The sequence below is a fragment of the Mus musculus genome, chromosome 4 (assembly GCF_000001635.26).
Source record: "Mus musculus strain C57BL/6J chromosome 4, GRCm38.p6 C57BL/6J".
Classification (NCBI taxonomy): Eukaryota; Metazoa; Chordata; class Mammalia; order Rodentia; family Muridae; genus Mus; species Mus musculus.
Genome location: NC_000070.6, coordinates 103,473,740 through 103,492,648, shown reverse-complemented (window position 1 = coordinate 103,492,648; position 18,909 = coordinate 103,473,740). Strand labels below are relative to the sequence as shown.

The 18,909-nt window shown below is 41.9% G+C and overlaps 1 long non-coding RNA gene across 1 annotated transcript in view; it reads right to left on the bottom strand.

The window, feature by feature from the left end:
• Positions 1-460: 460 nt before the first annotated feature.
• The window catches only part of Gm12718 (predicted gene 12718), a 109,689-nt gene continuing 91,240 nt past the window's right edge, over positions 461-18,909 (bottom strand). The window contains exon 4 of the long non-coding RNA NR_040673.1: positions 461-1,054. This is a non-coding gene — a long non-coding RNA (predicted gene 12718). The remainder of the gene's footprint in view (positions 1,055-18,909) is intronic.

Sequence of the window (18,909 nt, the reverse complement as noted above, 5' to 3'; positions counted from 1 at the left end):
AAAGAGTGGGACCTAGGATTTACCAAAATATTGGAGAGAAGAGGACATACTGTTTCGTCAGCTCATGCTCTGTCTCCTCCTCATCTAATAGCATGAATGCCTTGCCCGTGCGGAGGGTGTCTTGGTGTGAAGAGCAATTTCATGTACATGATCCTATATAAGGCTCTGTAACGCTGTGGAGGAACTCAGAATCGCCACCCTTCTTGTTTTAAATAAGTGAAGAAACCAACACACGGAGATCTAATGGGATTTGTCTAAAATTACTTCCCGAATCAATAGCGCCTTGAGAAATGAAGCAGAGGCTCAGGCACTCACACTCCACATTCACCCTGAAGTCGGATGGTGATAGGAAGGGCAACTCTGCCCTTCTCACGGCGGGACAAACTGGACAAACTGTGCACCCACCCCTCTGAGGTGTGCTCTGTTCTCATCTATGGAACATCCCCTCATGCCAGACGTTGAAGGCCACCAAATCAAGTTTATTACTCTAAGTATGATTAACATAGACTGTCAACTTGGCAGGATGCACAATCACCCAGGAGTCCAGCTTCCTAGCATCCCCGAGCTATGCAGCCAGCTGCCTCCCCTGCTGCCATGACTCCCCTACCGTGATGGACTGCACCCTTGACTTGTGAGCTGAAGTTAACCGTTCCTTCCTTTCCTTGCTTTGGTTGGGTATTTTATCATAGCAATAGAAAGTATACACTTAGCACTGGTATGTCAGAACTATTTCAGCTAACTGGAAAATGTTTTTTTAAATCCTAAGATCATCACAGGTTCCAGTATGGCCAATGCGTCTTGAGTAGAGGAGGGAAGTGTAGGAGACAAATTGTGATAGAAAGGGTGAGAGAGAGAGGGATAATAACAGCAGTCTGCTTTCATTCCTCATCCGGTGTTTATACTCCTGAGTCAATACCAGGTTGGTGGCAGCGGCAGTATCTGTCTTCTCTGGTCATGGTGGTGAAGATGCTGATAATGTTGCTGCTGCTGGTGGTGGTAATGGTGGCTCTCGTCATGATGCTAATGATGATGCAGGTGACTATCAATCACATTGCTGAAAGAGTACAAGTTTAAAGGTTAGATTCATCTAGATATTTCAATTTATCACTCACTAGCTGACTCCTCTCCCAAACAGAGGTGATGTTAACCACGTTGCTTGGCCTTAACGGGATTCTTTCCTTGTCAATGAACTTGAATGCTTTCCCTGCACTGATCATGGTGCTAAATGCCAAGTGTATGTGAATGAATAAGACTCCATCCCTAACCCTGCGAAGGTCATGAAAAACAGAGTTTTTGCTAGATTCTAATACTTACTATAAACTGCCCCAAAATGGCAGGTATGTACAATGTGCTGTGGAAGTACAGACAAAGTGTGACTAATTCTATCTATGTTCAGTTCTAAGGAAGGCACCACAGAATAGACACTTGAACTACCAAAAAAAAAAAAAAAAAAAAAGATTTTTTTTTATAGGTAGGGCGGGGGACCATGAATACAAATGCATAAGCTCTTGTGTCAGGACTGCCTGTGGGGACAGTAAGCTCTGTGCTATGATGCTTGTTTGTTGATGTAAAGGCATTGTGTAGAACATAAACCATCATCTCTGTACACTTAAGGACACACTATACTGATGTAGATCCATGGCCAGCATGAAGCATGAAAGCTAAGTGTCTAGCAGACCCTTTTATCTTCATACCTACTGTTAGCCTGCTTTCTGCTACCATGACTAGAAAGCACAGTCTCCCCTCCACGGCCCCAGGGCTGGACACACTCAGTCAAAGAAGACAGGAAACCTAGAGCATTTGTAAAAAGATTCAGAGAACTCACTCAGAGACACACTTTGAGGTAGCATCGCTTCTCATGTGGCCGACGAGAGCAATCGGGTGAGTTTGCATGAGTCAAATGCTGTGCTAATGAGAGGGCTTCAGGCTAATCACATTAGGAACTATCATAACTCATTACCCCACATCAAATAATGCACACACCAGATAGAATACTGGAAAATAAAGCAAAAATAAAAGAATACGCACAACCTCATGACTAAGATAAGTAACTTACATTTTTTAACCTTTCATTTTCACAAAATTGAAATTACTCTAAAATAATTGTTCTGTAACTAGCCTTATTTCAAAGGAAAATATTATGCAAGTATATTCTCATGCCATGGAATTTCCTACAACATTTTAATTTTGAAATCTTTCAGCTCTAAAACACGATTTTAAAAGATGCACAGCATGACCCATGGGCACACATTCATGTGTATATGCACACACATGTGCGCTCTCTCTCTCTCTTTCTTACTCTCTCTCTCTCTCTCTCTCTCTCTCTCTCTCTCTCTCTCTCTCACACACACACATCCTAGCTTAAGAAGGAAAATAGCCAGAAGCTGGAAAGAACCCAGATGCCCCTCAACAGAGGAATGGATACAAAAAAAAAAAATGTGGTACATTTACACAATGGAGTACTACTCAGCTATCAAAAAGAATGAATTTATGAAATTCCTAGGCAAATGGTTGGACCTGGAGGCCATCATCCTGAGTGAGGTAACACAATCACAAAAGAACTCAAATGATATGTTCTCATTGATAAGTGGATATTAGCCCAGAAACTTAGAATACCCAAGATATAAGATACAATTGTGAAACACATGAAACTCAAGAAGAATGAAGACCAAAGTGTGGACACTTTGCCCCTTCTTAGAACTGGGAACAAAACACCCATGGAAGGAGTTACAGAGACAAAGTTTGGAGCTGAGACAAAAGGATGGACCATCTAGAGACTGCCATATCCAGGGATCCATCCCAAAATCAGCCTCCAAACGCTGACACCATTGCAATAACTAGCAAGATTTTGCTGAAAGGACCCTGATATAGCTGTCTCTTGTGAGACTAGGCTAGGCCTAGCAAACACAGAAGTGGATGTTCACAGTCAGCTATTGGATGGATCATAGGGCCCCCAATGGAGGAGCTAGAGAAAGTACCCAAGGAGCTAAAGGGAACTGCAACCCTATAGGTGGAACAATATGAACTAACCAGTACCCTGGAGCTCTTGTCTCTAGCTGCATATGTATCAAAAGATGGCCTAGTCAGCCATCACTGGAAAGAGAGGCCAATTGGTCATGCAAACTTTATATGCCCCAGTACAGGGGAACTCCAGGGCCAAAAAGTGGGAATGGGTGGGTAGGGGGGGTTGGGGGGGTATGGGGGACTTTTGGGATAACATTGGAAATGTAAATGAGGAAAACCTAATAAAAAATATTTAGAAAAAAAAAGAAGGAAAATACTCATTGACCCCTACTGTTAGCATAGTGGCTATGGATCTGTGAGAAAGTAGACATGAAACCCTCCACCTTGCCATAGACCACTACTCCATCCTTGAGGTCTGGCCTCCTGGGTGCTAGTCATGGTTGGAGAAGGTACCTTATGCTTACTCCACCAAACTAGGTCTGCAACCCCCAACCCCCAGCTGCATGATTTCTATCGTTCTTCACAGATTGGACCATAACAAGAAGCCCTTGTCATGTCTACAAGCTCCCATGGCCATGATCCATCCCATGTGATTGTTTTTGTCTCTTTTGGGTTGCTTTCCTTGTTTATCGCAGGGCTTGTCATGCTAAGTTCATGCTAAGTGCCTATAAAGAAAGGGTGGTTCCAATGTTTTGACAGTGAGACATGTAAGTTAGAGGTTAAGAAAATGAGTTCAAAAGTTGGACTTGTTCTCCAAGCCTGGGTTATTTCACCAGTAAGACAGGGAGAAACCCAATCCTCTCTCCTGTCCTCAGTCTTGGAGACTGACAGCCCCACGACTACGGTCCCTTTCTCATGATCTCAAATCCAACCATCAAGATCCCATTCCATCTTTTTATGATCGTCATCTTCCTTAAGGATGTTGAACTAGCTGCTCCACTGTCTCCATGGATACTGAAATTTGTTGTCTAAAATTCCTTGAGCTCTGACCATAACTGACTTCAAAAGTAGCATCGGAACCAAGTAGGTTAATGATGTTCTTCTCTGGGGTTTTAAAAACGGATCCTGAATGTCATGGTCAGTTCCTCCTTGTGGAAAATGGTAAGATGGATGTGAGTCTCAAGCTATTTCCATCATGTCTCTGCTATGGCTTGAAAATGTTTTGAGATTTTACCCAAGAGTCTATGAGTTAATGTGAAAATGTGGGGCCTCATTCCTCACTCGCTGAGAACATGATCTCAGGAAGGAATAATTATTCTGGAGGGACCTCTCAGTTCTTGAGGAAGGGTTGTTTTAAAGAGCAAACTGCTCTGAATCATCCTCGGGCTCTTGGTCTGGTGGTGTGACCCTCCACCTCCCCAGTATGTTTCTATTGCCCATAGCATTGTCCATCACAAGGCCCTAACAAGAGTCAAGCAAAAGCCAGCACCCAGGCCCTTGATCCCAGAATTGTGAGCTAACTGTACTAGCAGGTTTTATGTGTCACCTTGACACAAGCTAGAGAGAGGAAGGACCCTCCGTTTAGGAAATGCCTCCATGAGATCCTGCTATAAAGGCATTTTCTCATATAGTGATCAATAGGGGAGGGACTAGCCCATTGTGGTGGCGCCGCTCCTGGACTGGTAGACCTGAGTTCTGTAAGAAAGCAGACTGAGCAAGCCATGTGAAACAAGCCACTAAGCAGCACCTCTCTACAGCCTCTGCATCAGCTCCTGTCTCCAGGATTCTGCTGTGTGAGTTCCTGTCCTGACTTCCCCTCAGTGATGCACTGAGGAAATGTAAGTCAAATAAACTGTTTTCTCCCTAATTTGCTTCTTGGTCATAGTGTTTCATCGCAGCAATAGAAACCCTGAGACACTGACTAAACCTATTCTTTAATAAGGCACCCATATTCAGGCATTTCATGGGAGTGGTGAAAACTGATTCCCAAGATTTCCCTTCCAGGAGCAGGAGTGATGGTTTAGTGGTTAAGTGCCTGCTGCTCTGGCAGAGTTCCTGGGCTTGCTGCGCAGCTCACAAGGACCTGCAACTTCAGCTGCAGAGGACATAACACCTCATCTGGCCTCCACACACTCTGTACTCAAGTGTGCAAGCCACATACAAACAATCTCAGAGGGCACCCACACACATGTGGTACAAACAGAGAGAGAGAGACAAGTGTGTACACACATAAAGAAATATCAAGATAAATCTTTTAATTAAAAGATAATGCCATCAGAAGGGTTAAAAATCGGACCGGACTAGAAATATCTTTAAAGGTGATAGAGTCAAAATTCTCCGTTTGCTGTTAGTAACAGACTAAGGCCCAAGAAAACACCAAGATTTTAGATCTATGGTATCTCACTGTTGATTCTGTCTGCCAGATGATTTCTTGGTAGGGCTGAAACTGTCTAGGGGAAGCTGCGTGTGTGGAGGAAGCACCAGAATGATCTTGTAATGGGAAGTAATGGTAAAAACCATGAAATTTGGTCACTTCTGTACAGTTTCAGTTTTCTTAGGCTAAGTTGCTCAGCACCAAATCTGTTCAGTTATCCCTTTGCATCTATAGGGGAGTGATTCCCCTCTGAAAACTGCCACAGTATTTGCACTAAGCCCTGCTCTTGTCTACTTTACATTGTGTTTAGATGACTTAAAATTCCCAACACCAAATTTCTCTATAGATACTTGTCATGATGCATTGTTTGGGGAAATAGTGTCACGAAAGCAGACATCTGTACACATTCAGTAGAGATGTGGCTTTCCCAAAGACTTTCAACCTAGAATTGTTTGACCCCACAGATGCAAGCCCTGAGGATACAGAATAGCAAGTATATACAGGTTAGAGGACATCACAAGCTTACCAGTCTTTTACTTTCTTCTGCAGCCAACCATCAGGCTGAAATTATTCATACGCTTCATGGGCCTGGGTATTTGGATATGCAAATCAACTATGTCCATGCATAATTAAGACAGACACTGTGGAAAGTTTCATTTTCCAGGGAAAAGGCTGCCAGGCGGCTAGAGAGAAAGGTCAGAATGGATGGCCGCCTCAAATTCTTGTCTCAGACTGTTGGTCGAAGATAATGGAATCAGGCTTATCCTGCCCTTTTGTTCTGTTGGCTGCACTGGGGAGCCTCTGGGGATGCCTTGTCTCCCTTCTAGGCCTAGGGAGACCCTGGGGCTTTCCACAAAACATGCTGGGATGGAGTGTGTTCTGCCTCAAGTGAAAGCAGAGGCAGGTAGCTGTATGCCTGGAGGCGGACATTTGCCCTCCTTCTAGAGTAAGTAGGCTGTCTTTATGACCCAGGAGGGCAGTCTTTCTAAAGGGTAAGCATCTGAAGTAGAGTATGCCCCTTACCATACCCTTGGTGCCTAACCCCAGGCACATCCTGGTACCAGACGCATGCCTCGGAGTGGGGAAGGATGTCCTGTCTGGATCTGGTAACTCGGAGAAGGTTGGTGAGTCTGGCTCTGAGATAATGAAGAGAGGCTAAAACCCAAACCAACTGCTGTTGGAAGCAACTCCTCACCCCAGGATAGGGCATTACTGTGAGAAAACCAGACAGAATGGCAGGTGAACTGAGAGTAGAGCCTCCTTCAGCTTGCCTGTCTGAGAGGCAGTGAGAAGCCTGCTTATGACGGGGAAATGCATTTTTATAACCCCAGTCACTAACTGACAGGACACACCAAAATTAATGGCTTACTCCCTAGCCTCACCTACCCCTTAGCATCCATACCCAATTTCCCTAATATGGGTGAACCCCAAGGTTGGTCACAGTTATGTTATTCTGAGCAATATTTGCCTTATTAAAAGAAGAGGAAAAGAAAAGAGAGAGAAAAACAGAGTCTGTACACACACACATCTGTGCAGGAATGTATGGATATCTATTCATGACAAGCAAGGAAGGAATCCCCACAGCCTTTTTCACCCTTGTCTCTGTGGCTGAGAATGGCACCTGTAATTTCCTTCCAGTATTCTTTATTTTGTTTGCTCCCACTTTCATCTCTCTGGCTGTGTTCTCCCTGATAATGTGTCACGAAACTTCACTCTTGAGAAATCCGGGTTATGTATCTCCCCTGACTTTGTTTGCAATCATTTCTCATTGGCTTTTACTCTGGAGTGTGCATTTATCTAAATGAGTGTTCCCTAACTCCAGTCCCTCCGGACCCTCGACTCACAGGGACTACCTCTTTATCTGTGGAAATTAGGTTCCTGGTTGCTACATTAACCCCCTCCTATTCTGGATAAACCTCAACTTCCAAACCAGTGACACCACTGGTCCCCTTGGTAGAAGCATTTTGCTAGTGGACGTGAGGATGTCCAAATCAACAGAGCTCAGGAGTTACCAGGATAAAGAGGGAAGTCCATCAGGGTTGTGGTGCCTCCTAAACCCCCCTCAGGGAAGGCTCACTGCCCAGATGTGAGACGTGGGGTGGGCAGGGTCTGCTGGTTGCTCTAGCAGGTCCATGTTTGCAACAAAGAATCGCTTCACTTAGGCTGTGCATACCCTGAGGCTGCAGCTGTCTGCTGTCTGACAGTGATTGAGGCCAGACTATAAAGATCTGGTCATCTCAGCAAAAGAAGAAAAAAAAATCTGACACTTAATACTTGCTTTTGAGTTCCCTGCCTGGTCAGCTAAGACTTTAATCCTGCCCCCCTCCTCCTGTTGTTGTTGTTGTTGTTGTTGTTGTTGTTGTTGTTGTTGTTGTTGTTGTTGTTTAAATAGGTGCTGATGGGATGGTCCAATCCCCATCTTAGTATCAACTTGGAGAACCCCAGTCTCAAGGCCCAAGGCTAGAAGGAGGTGAAAGGAGTAGTACCTAGGTCACCAACTTCAAGGAAGTGTTAGCTATGCTTGCCCAGACTTGCAATCTCAGGGCCCAGCTCCCTCTCTGTCCCTCTTTGGTCCAGATCCTGCCCTTTAAAGCTGCTATTAGAGGATCTCAAAGTGTAGGAGGTAAATTGGATCTAGTGAACCAGATTTTTCACTGCAGAACTAGTAATGGAGTCCTCATTACAGAGGGTAGGTACAGCACACTGACCACTGCAAAAGCCCGGAGTGACTACCACCAACACACGTTCAACCTGCCAGTAACAGATTAATACTGAGTTCTCAACATAATTCTGTTCCTTGCAGAACCAGAAAGCCATTTGATGGGTGACAGGAAGGCTACACTGATGCTTTCCATCCTCACACATTATTCTGCACTTGAGTTTGATTTTCAGTAGTACAGTCCCGCAAGCTGATCTATTATAATCCGGTGAATGACTGGGTATTGGCAGAAATTAGATTCAATGGGTTAGAACTTTTGTTAGACTAAAAGACTCACTTTAAAAGAGAGGTAAGGGAGAAGGTCCATAAACAAAGACTCCACCGTTGCCATGACATTCTAGAATCTTCTGGGACTATAGGACATTAAAACGGCACACTGATGCTACAGCTAAAATCCCAGGTCTGGGGCAGTATTTGTGCATATGGAGTAGGTCTTATAGATTGTGACGTCGGCCTCTATCAGTGTTATTTTCTTAGAGAAAGAATACAGACATGGACCTGCAAACCCAACAGTGAAGCAGGAATGACTGTGCTTTCCTATGGCTCTAAGGGTTATGAAACTTCCCTCCCAAAGGGGCAACATCTTTTTTCCAGGAGATGCAGCAAGAGTATAGCTTCCTTGGGTGTTTGGGCATCCTGTGACCAGAGACAAATAGGCAAGGTATAGACTTAAGATATGCATTTGAGACAGAAAACAGCCCACATTTAGGAAGTTGAAGCAAGCTGAAGTTATCTCACCCTTGGCAGAGCACTGTCTGGAGATGTTGATCTCTGTCAAGTCGCAGAATGTCATGCTGGTCACTACATTAGCACCCTCTGGTCATCAGACCTCTATAGCAGGAAATGGCAAGTGAACAGGATTTCCTTATGTGCACCTTACAAAGCCCTCAGGCCTGCCGTGTCACTGAAGAGACTAGGACATACATCTGGGCTTCGTATGAAAACAAATTTGTTACAATGTGGTTGATTTATAAATTTATCTATCTAATGAAATGTTATGCTTAAAAGAATTTTATGTTTCTTATGAAAGTTTTTAATCTTGTGAGAAATATGAACTGAACTCTAAGAACCATTTGGTGAACCAAGCCACATAAAAATAAACAACAAAAAAAATACTCATAGACAGACCTCAAATACCTACCAGCCACCTCATTTCTTTCCCACTATTATGAACAGCACCCATCCATATCTGGTCAATGTTTTTATCTTAGTCTATTTTCTCAGACTATAACAAAATACTCAAGGCTAAGCCATTTATAGAGGGACGTTCATTTAGGTTGCCAGTTTTGCAGGCTAGGAAACCCTAGGTCAGGAAGCTTAATCTGCTTCAAAATGTGGCAGAATCAAGGGCAAGGGAAGACACACGTGCTTGGAAGGAAGGGAAACCAAACTCCTGACATAGCTAAGCCACTCCTAACAGAAAAATGTTAGCCCATCCATGAGCATGTAATGGTCAAGACTCAAGTTCATCCCAATAGGCCCCACATCCCAGTGTAATCATACTGAGAAATTAAGACACTAACACATGAACTTTATAGGCTGTCTTAGTTAGGGTTTCTATTCCTGCACAAACATCATGACCAAGAAGCAAGTTGGGGAGGAAAAGGTTTATTCGACTTACACTTCCACATTGCTGTTCATCACCAAGCAAGTCAGGACTGGAACTCAAGCAGGGCAGGAGGCAGGAGCTGATGCAGAAGCCATGGAGGGATGTTCTTTACTGGCTTGCCTCCCCCGGCTTGCTCAGCCTGCTCTCTTATAGAACCAAGATGGTCCCACCCACAAGGGGCCTATCCCCCTTGATCACTAATTGAGAAAATGCCTTACAGTTGGATCTCATGGAGGCATTTCCTCAACTGAAGCTCCTTTCTCTGTGATAACTCCAGCTGTGTCAAGTTGACACAAAACTAGCCAGTACAAAGGCCATGCATGCTCAAACCATAGAAAGCTTTATGTCCAATTTCAAATAACTCTCTTCTACTACTTTGTAATTCAGAGGCTTCAATTTTTTTTAATTATTTATATATGTATGTGCACATGCATGTGTGTGCATCTCTATCTATCTCTCTATCTATACACACACACACTCAGGGGCCAGCACAGTGTCATAATCTCCTTCTATCATTTTCTGCCTTATTGCCTTGAGACAAGATGTCTTAGTTACTAAGCCAGAAGTTTCCCATTTTGGGTTTTACTAACTAGCCATCAAATTCTCAGGAGATGTACTGGCTGCAATTTTTGATCCCGCATCAACAATCAATTTCATATCTTTTCCTGGGTGACGATTCATATCTCTTTAGTAACTATGTTACCTACAGTGGCTACCCTAACATACCCTCATCAGTTCACATTTATGGTTTTCTGGGTGTCTCCCATGACTAACATGGCAGAATTGTTTAAAGTCTGGACTGTGCAATGTATGGCCAGCTCCGTCTGTTGGTATAGCTGAAGCATAGTGCTCCTGCATGTAGATGTCTCACATCAATGTTCACAAGAAATCTTCACAACTAAAAGTACACAAAGCTGCCAGTTGAACAGGGTAGTTCATCTAGGAGGGCATCTGGCTTTGGTGTTCAGACAGCCTAGTGCTTCCCCAGTGCACTTACAAAACAAGTACCCATGTGTAGTTCAGGCCATGCCTCCCAGCATCTCCGCAGTAGAATATCTCTCCACTTAGTAGCAATCTATTTTTAGTTCTCTTGCCTCCTGGGGGTAGGAAGGTTTTGTTCACATAGGATTAATGAATATTCTAGATATGTGTTTGCCTTTCCCCCCCCCCACACAGAATCTCAGCAGCACCACACTCCAAGGAAGCTATGGGATTCTTTACAACAGGATGTTAAATCCAGGCACTCATTTTATGATAGTCTAAGTGAGACAACATCACTCATGTAACCACAAGTTCTAGTACAAGGTGTAACATCCAAAGTTGCCAGCTTGGTACAGAGTTGGAATGAATGTACAGAATGCACCAGCTTGGGGTGACATCTCAGGGTGTCCGAGTAAAATCTGCAGTACATACTTTGAACCAATGGCGCATTCTGTGGTGCTATTTGCCTGTTAGAAAACATGGATTCAAGAATAAGAATAAAGTGGCATGTCACTATCACTTCTAATGACACACATGAGGAACATGTGTAAGTATTTGGATATTGTTGACAACTCCTGGCAGATTGTCAAAGGGACAGGGTGACTGGCTAAGATTATCAGAATGTGCCAAAGTTGCAGCTACATAAGGGGATACAAGGGAGTATATTTGAAATTCAAACCATTTATGGGGACATCTCTGACTACCTTTGTACCCCGTTTAAAAAAAAAAACAAGTTAGCAGCTACAGTGATCCCAGCCTGAACTAACTATAGTAACCAAGAGTTTTGACAACTCAGGTTTAAGACTCTGGGTGATCCCACTAAGCAAAAAATCTGATTAGAAGAAGTGCTGGCCAAGGGTAACTGAAGTGTAGATAGCCAACCCACAGAGAGGGGAGAAATACAAGGAACCGATACAGCAGTGCCCAAATCAGCCCAGAACCAAGACCCAACATAAGTCAACACGAGTGCACCTGATGGCTCCCTTGGACTTTCTTGGGGGAAATGCGGAGCCAACATCCAATAGTGGCCCCTAGAATTTCTCCATGGAATTAGGATCTGTTTCTTCACAAAAGTAATTTATTTGGTAAAGCACCTGTTATTGGTTTTCTTTTCTTTCCTGCTTCATATCCCCTCTCCTACCAGTGTGCTCGATATTACCTCCCAAATAAAGAATTAACTCTTAAGCCTGTCTCAGTGTTTACTTACAATGTAGCCAAAACAGACAACATGGTATTTGATTGGTTTTAAGACACCAGTTTCCCAAATCCCATTTTAATATCTCAGCAATTCTGATCAGCTTTACAGTTGATATTTCACAGCTCAATGGGCTGCTTTGTTTTTTCTAAAGTAGTCACAATAGACATTGGTAGACATTATAACCTGTGATATATGAAAGTCAATGAATTGCACATGTTATTGTACAGTCCACAAACTTCCAGGATGATGCAGACTCTTATATGAAGAGAACAAATGTCTATCTGTTCAATCATGTCCCAAGCAAGGCCCAGGAGCTTTTGAGAATAGCCTAAAAGAGTCTTCAAAATGGCCTTGCAATGTTATGGATGCTCCCATTTCATAGTCAAAGAGACTGGTGTGAAATGAACCCAGTAACTTCCTTCCCTAGATGTGATAATCTTGACCTGCCTTCAACTAATTAGAAAATCAGTTTGTGTGAAGGGTGTATGAAGGGAAAGATATGGGCATTTCATGGTTTTCCTCTTCCTTGGCTAAAATACTAACAAATTATTGCTAGAATATGATCAAGTATTATAATGAGATGAGACATCAGGTACTAACACATGACTAACAAGTCAATACATTGGCACAGCCTGTTTAGGATATACTGGACAGCAATCAGTAAAACATATTCTTCAATGCACATAAGACTTAGAAATGGCACTTTTAAGGCATTTCTTAGGTCCAAGTAGGTAGTGCCATAGGTACACAATAAGGATGCTTCCTGCAGCATTGCCTATAACTATTATAACCTTCAAACATATATCAATAGGAATAATTTTTATGAGTTCTGTTCTTATGAAAGAACACTGGAAAGATAGTTTTGTGGATAAAAGTGCTTATTGCCAGGATGAACAACCTGAGTTCCATCCTTGAAACCCATGTGATATAAGAAGAGAATCAACTCACATGTCTTCCTTTGGCCTCCCCGGGCACAGCCTGACCTGCTCTTGCACATACATGTACATGTGCATGTATGTGTGCACACTCACGCATGCACACACACACACACACACACACACACACACACACACAAAGAATAAATACAAATAAATAAGGGGTCTAGAGAGATGGTTCAGTGGTACTGAGTTCTTTCTACTTAGAGAACCCAAATTTATTTCCCAGCACTCACGTAAGGCAGCCCACAACTGTCTATATTTCCAGCTCCAGTAGATCTAACAGTTCCTGGCCTCAGTGGTCATTTGCACACATGCATGTTACATATAAACTCAGGCAAACACATGTATATACAGAGATAAAAATAAATAACTCTAAATACATTTTTCAAAGAAAAGAACAATGTGCCAGTTAAAATGATTAAATCCACAGTCATCAGTCTTGATAGCGTCTCAAAACATGAATTTAAAAGGAAGTTATAGCATGATAAGGGGAGCTAAGTCATCCTCAGACAAAATATTACAAGATCAAAGGCTACTGCACAATACATATGAATATGCATACCTATATAAAAGTATGATAGGAAGTAAACAAGCTGACTCTAGATAAGTCTCATGACAATGGCTGCCTCGGAAAGTAAGAGGAGAAGCTGGAGTCAGTAATAAAGTCAAAGGGGCAATTTATGATACAATTTGTAGAACTTTTCCAGTGATAGCCTACTTGGATATCATTTATATAAGCACATACATACACATAGGGAAAATGCAAAATCAAGTACAGGAAGAGTGTTAATTCTTTTTTTTTTTTTTTTTTTTTAAAGATTTATTTATTTATTGTATGTAATTACACTGTAGCTGTCTTCAGACACTCCAGAAGAGGGAGTCAGATCTCATTACAGATGGTTGTTAGCCACCATGTGGTTGCTGGGATTTGAACTCCAGACCTTTGGAAGAGCAGTCGGGTGCTCTTACCCACTGAGCCATCTCACCAGCCCCGAGTGTTAATTCTTATTTATTGGTAGACAAGACAAGAATGTGTGCTGTTGATTTTCTTAAAATCTGTTCTATTCTTTCTCTCCTTTCTTTTTTCTTTCTTTCCTTCCTTCCTTCCCTTTCCTCTCCCCTCCTCCTCCTCCTCCTCCTCCTTCTCCTTCTCCTCCTCCTCCTCCCACTCCCCCTACTTCTGCTTCTGTGGAAGGGGGGTGTGAGCATGGATGCCTTTGGACACCAGATGAGAGAGTCAGATTCACTGAAACTGGTGTATTGGTTGTGACCCTCTTGACACTGGTGCTGGGATGCAGACTCAGTCTTCAACAGAATTAGCAGGTGCTCTGAGTCATTTCTCCAGACTCTCCAGTTGCTCAAAATATAAATTAATACAGCTAGCTAATGTTTTTCAATCCAAAAGTGCCCATCTATTTTTCTTCATGGTTGTGGTATCTTGGAAGTTGCAGTAGACACTCTTATTAGATGTGAAATATAATAAGCACTTGAGTTATTTACTTAAGTAATTTAAAATTATCCACCATGTGTACCAAAACAGCATGCTGCTACCCAAAGGCTCTGTGAAATCTGAGATTCCTTTGATACTGACACCCTCAGTATACATCCTTCAGCCATGAAACTTGGCTGGCTGTGCTCCCATTGGGAATGTAACTGGGTATCTTTTGTGTCAATATAACAGGGTGACTGAAATTCAAAGCTTCTGTTTCCAGTAACTATTCATTAATAAATAGAAATCAGCTCAACCTTTTATTATCCATTCACTCACAATCTTAGTTTGAATATATTCGGGCCACTTTCATAGGCTGTCTATATACAATAGTCAAAACTCGGCTTTCCCACTGAGCTGATACTCTATATAGTAAAAATGATAGGAAATTAACAAAGAAGCAAATAAATACATAAGAGCTCAAGCCATGGCAAATACTGTGAAGTAGATGGAGATGTAAAGAGAAGCTGACATACTTGGCATCAGGACCCATTTTTCCCTCACCTTCCTTTTAATACAAAAACTCTAGGTTTAATTAACTAAGTTATCCAGTGAGAAATGACATTTCCCAGCCTCTCTTGCAGCTAGGTGTATATATTCAGGTAATAGAGTGAATGTGACAGTGAGTTCCAAATCACCTTGCCAGACATAAAACCACTTACCTTTAATTTCTCATCCCCATTGAGTTTCTCTACCTAAAAAGTCAAAACCATTAGATGGCCCTCAGAAGCTTCCTGGATAGAATGACAGAGGTGCCCTCATGATCCCTGGAGTGGCAGATAAGAAATAAATTGCATTATGTATATGGCATACTTTTGCTTCTCTTTGATACTTATTTTGTCCTTTTACTGAGATAGCAAAATGAATCTTTTTTCATTTTTTCATTTTTATTGGTTATTGAAGTAGAGTTCCCGCCCCCCAATTAATTTAAATACTAATACAACAAGAAGCCTGTGATTGGACAAGGAAAAGGAAGGCAGAGCTAAGAGTTTCAGAGACAGGAGAGGAAGAGAGGAGGAGGAGAGAAGATGGATGGAGAAGAGGAAAAATCTTATCCACATGGCTTTAAATAGCCACAGGTAGCTATGAATATCATAAAAGGATAGAATATTTGGGATAACTTGCCTAACCTAGATAGGCAGCTTGTATCATTATCAACTGGCTCTGAAATTATTGTGTGGGCATCTTGTGAGTTGAGAATTTATTGGTATGTAAAACTGACTGATAATTATAAGCATCTCGAGTTTTGATTTACTGGGTTAAGGGGATTTATGACAGCTAGCTACAAGGACAGCTGAGGCAGAGAGTAGCCGGCACTAGCGCGGGATGGTGCTTTTTTTCATATTTCCCACTACAGGTCATTTTATTTACTTACATTTCAAATGTTATCCACGTTCCCCTCCATGTTTCCCCTCCACAAGCCCTGTATCCCCTTCTCTCTCACCCTCACCTCAATGAAAGATGAGTGCTCTTACTGAGCCGGCAGGAAAGGCCTCTCTGAAAAGGTAAGCACTAGAGCAGAGAGTTAACTAAAATGAGAGAGTCATGCAAAGATGCTGAAGGAAAGCATCTTGGACAGAAGAGATAGAAACTCTATCTGAGGTTCTAAGGCTGGAATGTGCTCAACCTGTGTAACACTGAAAAGGCCACCGTGACTAGTGTAGAGTGGGATAAAGGAATAATGGCCTAGGAAATAACATGAGAGCAGAAGACAATAGTCAGTCACATGGCTTTTAACATTATATTGAGCATTTACATTTTCCTATCATGGGAAGAGTATAGAACAGTAGAGTGGTGAAATGTTGATACAAAGTTGTAAAGAATCGCTTGGCTGTAAGCATAGTAAATGGTGGGGAAGGATTAGTTGGAAGGATGGTAAGTAATTTGGAGGGGAAACAATGGTGGTGTCCTCAAGCAGAGAGGTGGGTATATATCTGGCATAGAAGGTTCTGGATGCATTGAGAAGACCAAGTCACAGGGATTAATGATGGAGTTGAAATTTGGGGTCTAATAAACTTGGTCCTTACTAAGATGTGGAAGAAATAGATTAGGAGGCATTGGTGGTGTGGCATTTCTTAGTTCTTGTTTGGATATATTAGGTATGAGCTGACCGTACAATGAAGATATTAATCAGGCAGTCAAATAACACAAGTCTGAAACCTCAACAAAAACCAAGCCTGGAAATATAAATCCAAGAGCCACTAGTATGTGCATACTATTTAATGCAATGGGTTTGCTATGAAAGAAAAGGAGACAGCTAGATAATTAGGGGGTGGGTAGTAGGGAGAGATCAACAGTCCAATACCTATTGCATTGGCATTGCTGAGTTTGAGTCTCCTGAAAGATTTGTCTCCAAGATATAGACTGATGGAAGACCATGTGGCTGAAGAGATAGAGGGAGGTGATGCATCTTTCAAGTCTTAAAGATGGCACTACGGTGTGGCATTCTTCTGAAGTTGGTCACTGCTTTAGAATACTATCCTGATAAGAAGAAATTCCAGAAAATTCTCTTTGTCCTTTTCTTCTATGATTATCCTCACTTCTTAAATCAGAGAACCAAAGTAGGGACTCTGCCAATTCCTGGCTTCACACATCTAGCTCTCTAGCCAGGATCTTGAAAATAACTGTGACATGAATCACAGTTGGTTCAAACTATGCTTTGCAAAAGCCTCAACTACACTAAAGAACAACATCCAAAATTTACCTACTCAAAGTCATCCTGAGTGCTGCCAAGAGCTACAGCATATGACACCGTGGTTCTTACCACTGGCAAACTACAAGCTGAGGAGCAATGAGGACTAAATCTAGCTTCTCTTTCAACCACCAAACTGCAGCAACAACTGCTGGAGTCTTCAAAGCTGCTGGAAAACAAAATAGAACGTGGTCAACTAACCGCTGAAAATCTTCAATGCTTTCAAAACCCACTATGAACTGTGAGGGACTGAAAGACAACTTCAAAGAAGCTGATATATCAGGCTGTCCCTCATTTGACAGATGGACTATTTGACAAATTGTCTTCAGAGAAATGATCTTGAGTTGCATATTGTATAGCGATCCCATTTACCTGTTTAAAAGCATAGTGGGATGCTTGTATGTAGGAATGACACAAGACAGGACCACACAGATCTCAGTCATAGCCAGCTGTCTTGAGCCACAGACACCTGAGTGAGCACACCCTTTCCCTAGCAATCAACATAGAGAGATTTGCGACCTGGCTGGTATCTTGTGAGAATTTGTATAGTGTATATGGAGGGCTTGATTACCTAGTTCACAGGAGATAGATGGATAGATAGATAGATAGATAGATAGATAGATAGATAGATAGATAGATAGATAGATGGAGATACTAAAGAAAACAGAAGTAATCCACAATATTTTAACTAGATGCAAAGTATCGGTGGTCACTCTTTTATTTTTGCCTTTAATCTCCTAACATTCATAAGCAGATACTCATATTATGTCCTTCTTGTACAAGTGACAAAAGTGTGGGGAGCTTACACTATTTTAAAAGGCCATGCACAGTAAGAACATAACAAAGTCAAGATATAAACACATGCCTTCTAACAATATAGAATGTGTGTTCGTGAGAGATGGTACTTCTCTGCCAACAGTGTATCTTCCTAATTCCTTCTCAACTCTCATGTTATGCCTGTGTGAATCATCACATAGAATGAAACCCTCCACTGCCCCATAAGCCCATGATGACGTTAGCCCTCCTCTTCACATGTTTATCTAAAAAAAAATGACAATGAAAACAGTGGTTACTACAAAGCTCTGTTGTGAGCATTGCCCACATTTCACATATACAGTTTGTAATGCAGTGCCTGAGGCACAACACCAGAGATGCTGTGTTGGTGATAACAACTACTACCTATTAAAGTGACTACTCATTTTTAGTTTCAGCTCAGACATTTCTGTCTTTTCTAACCCTTCCCTGATCCCATATTCATGTCCACCTTTAGGTTAAATTTAGTCTCCTGTGGATCTGCAGTAGTCACTGGGTAGTTTCTATATCCTGCATGTTGTACATAATGGGAGCTATATCATTGATATCTTGCTGTCAGTTCTTCAAAATATATGTGTAGGAACTGGAATCAAGGCTTGGTAGTTAAGAGTACCCTTATAGAGGGCCTGAGTTTGGCTCTCAGTATTCATGTTTGGCAGCTCTCAACTACCTTTAACTACCATTCTATGAAATCCAACTCACTCTTCCAGACTGCAAAGTGCCCTGCACTGACATGTGCACATACATACACAGACATACATATTACTCATAACTTTTAAAAGACAGTAGTAATACATAGAGCAATATGTACATAGGATTGCTTGTCATAGAATATTTCTGTTTTAATTTTTGAAGAACCTCCACATTAACTTCTAAAATCTGTGCAGTCTCATATTCCTACCAATTGTACAAGAAGCTCAACTTCTTCACAACCTGATACTTGTTATATTTTTGTAGAAGCTAGGATTAAAGAGCATGAGTGGCATCTCATTAGTTATGATTTGTCTTTCCCTGGTGGTTAGCAATGTTGAATATGTTTGTATATTTAGTGGTCTATATACAATAGATTACTATTCAATCCTTAGAAATGAGGAAGTTGACTTTTACAACCACATAGATGAATGTGGGCTACTTGCTAAGTATCTCCTAGAGAACAGTTCTTTAATTCTCTAGTCAGGGTTCTCTAGGGCAG